Source organism: Coptis chinensis, chromosome 6, assembly GCF_015680905.1.
Source record: "Coptis chinensis isolate HL-2020 chromosome 6, ASM1568090v1, whole genome shotgun sequence".
In the NCBI taxonomy this organism is placed as follows: Eukaryota; Viridiplantae; Streptophyta; class Magnoliopsida; order Ranunculales; family Ranunculaceae; genus Coptis; species Coptis chinensis.
This window is the reverse complement of record NC_141461.1, coordinates 5,186,027-5,188,821: the sequence shown is the minus strand read 5'-3', so window position 1 is coordinate 5,188,821 and position 2,795 is coordinate 5,186,027. Positions and strand designations below refer to the sequence as shown.

General features: G+C 39.6%; 1 pseudogene; it reads right to left on the bottom strand.

The window, feature by feature from the left end:
- Nucleotides 1-425: 425 nt before the first annotated feature.
- On the bottom strand, nucleotides 426-2,046 carry LOC147490980 (UDP-glucosyl transferase 73CC6-like; annotated as a pseudogene).
- Between the last annotated feature and the right edge of the window lie 749 nt (nucleotides 2,047-2,795).

Sequence of the window (2,795 nt, the reverse complement as noted above, 5' to 3'; positions counted from 1 at the left end):
TGTGAAAATATTCAGATTCGGATTTGGATATAGTCATATCCGACCCGAACCCGACCCAATCCCTGCCCTACTTGAGAGATATTAGTTTCTCTTTAGTGCCACGTCATGATCTCAAACCAATCAGGTGCGACTTCGTTAAAAATTTATGTATTGGCCATGTGTTGTAGTCGCTTCCCTTTAAGAAGTGGAATAGATTTAGCCATTGGGTAAGTACTAAAAATGTAATTACATATTTACATTGTTGATGTTTTACCATGGCTTTATGCAATTGTAAGTACATTTTTTTTTCGATAGAGCAATTGTATGTACACAATTGGTGGTGTGCCTGTTTATGCATCGTGAATGACCTTCTATCGAAAAAAAAATTGCATCGTTAATGGCGAGAATTACAACTCCTACTTTAGTACTACCATACTGGCTACTCTAAAGACTGTTTATTTGTCCCAGAATTGAATTGGGATAACAACAATTGCACATTTGCACACTTGCACCACCAATGAGCAATGCACCACTCCAGCAAGAACAACAATATGATAACTAGAAGAACGAACAATAGGGAGTATAGATCTATTTTTTGGAAGATGGCAGGGATTTGAGATTGTCTATAAGAGAGACGAGATGAACATAAGACGAGCCACCATCTTCCACAGCCCTCTTGGCCATCTGACCATACTCCTTAGCACGCTTTCTCCTCTCATCTGCTACTTCATTAACACCCATCAACCGAATTACCACCTTCTCTATTTTACCCCTTGTAACAAAGTAACTTTGTTCAACCGTCATCTCACACCATTTCTCAACGCCCACTTCCACGCCAATCTTAAGCACCTTAGTAATAACCTTTTCATTGTAGAATTGTTCGGCGGTGATTGGCCAAAACCACCAACAGCTGGATGTTCCAAGATGAGCATTTGTGGTGCCCATCCTTTTATTATCAACCCCTTGTCCCCTTCCGTCATTCTTTCCTCCAATCCTTCTGGCAACAATGTTATCTCACCCACCGTTGTCTCACCCTCTCTAACAACCCAAATGAAGGGGTGTCCTGAAGCTTCGAGACCGGATGCAATTTCCAGAAGTTGAGCTGAACTACATTTTGCCATGCTCCCAAAACTAATATACATAACAGAATTGTGCTTCTTGGTATTAAGCCAACTCAAACAACTATTATGCCCGTCAGTATTGACATCATCAGCCTTCTCTACATTGAATCTCTTGATAATGTGATGCAATGGCCCTATGTGCCATGTATTAGTTCCAGTTAACTTGGTATAATTTAATAGAAACTGTTCACCAAGACACCAAAACTCTTCTTATCTGCCTCCCTAAGTTCATGAAGGAAATCATACCACATCGTTAGGGTTTTAACATTGAAATGCAATTGTGATCTTAAGAACTCTATCTTGTCCGGAAGGCCTGGAATAACATAGGGATCCTCTGAACCAGGAGGGACTCCAGTAACAATCTCCGTACAACAATGAGCCAAGTAGCTAACCCCATAAAAAACAAGTCTAGGAATACCAAGGGAGATGGCTATATCAGAAGTCCAAGCACAGAACATGTCAGAAACGATACAGTGGGGACGGCGTTGTCTGATGACTTGTTCAATCTTTGGTTGAAGCATTGCCATCAAAACAATTAAATCTGTCACCTTGGAAAAGGAAGCTTCACCAGTTGTTCCTTGTGGCGAGGCACTCTCTTCTTCTGATAGTACTGTGTGAATGGTAATTTTGTTACCTGATTTTAGCTCTTGTGTAAAGGCCTTATGGAATTGGATAGAGGCAAAGGTGGTAGTAATGATAGTAGCATTTACTCCGTGAGTTGCAAAAAGCCTAGCTATGTTTACCATGGGAATCATATGGCCAGGAGCTAGGAATGGTATGAAGATCACTTCAAGTTGAACAGATTCTGAAGTTTGATCCATCACCAAAAGTTGCTCTAGAGTGAGTTTGTTTGGTGTGGATACGTTGCTTGCTTCGATTTTTTTTTTACAGAGAAAAGCTGGAAATTTTATATAAATTCGCGGTACACGGATAGGAATGAATATTGGTATGGCACCCTGCCATGCTGGGCTTCTACCATTCCGCTCTAACAGTCTAACCTCTCTAAGTGGCAGAAGTGGCAAAAGCAAATCTAGTTAATAGTGGGATCTATTAAATATTTTTTTCATTAAAAGTGGATCCTAAGTTAATTTTTTTAAATTATTAAAATTTTGTTTTGCCTAAAAAAGTAGCTAGAGTTGTTCTAAAAAAAACCCCACTCGTCACTCCCAGGATGTTACACTGCATCCATATCCAAAACAACAAATTTGTCTCTACGGATGCAGCTAGACATTTAATGCCTCTATATTTGTCTCCACCTAGAAATAAATTTTGCCGAAATTTTAAATGGTGGAGTCAAATTGACACTTGATACCTTCATGGCTTCACCTAGAGATGCTCTAAGGGCCAAAAACAATAAACCGCAAAAAGCCTTGTACCTTATAAAACTTAATGCATGATTGCCCTTTGGGTCGTTCAAATGGTAGTAACGGAAAGAAGTTTTACCAAATGGGAAAAATTAAGAGTAAATTAATTGATTAGAAAATTTTTCGGTCCATAGCGTTTAAAAGCAAAGTATCTTGCAAGCATCTCTCGACCTGCAAGCGTCTCGCGAGTCACGACCACATATTATTCGGATTTTAGGTGCTTGGTTAACTCTAGTTATCACTTATCATTTATCAATCGATCGAGGTCGCACATTTGCACCTAAGATCCAAAATGTCTCATTCCACCACCAGCCCAATCCAAAGAGTGTAT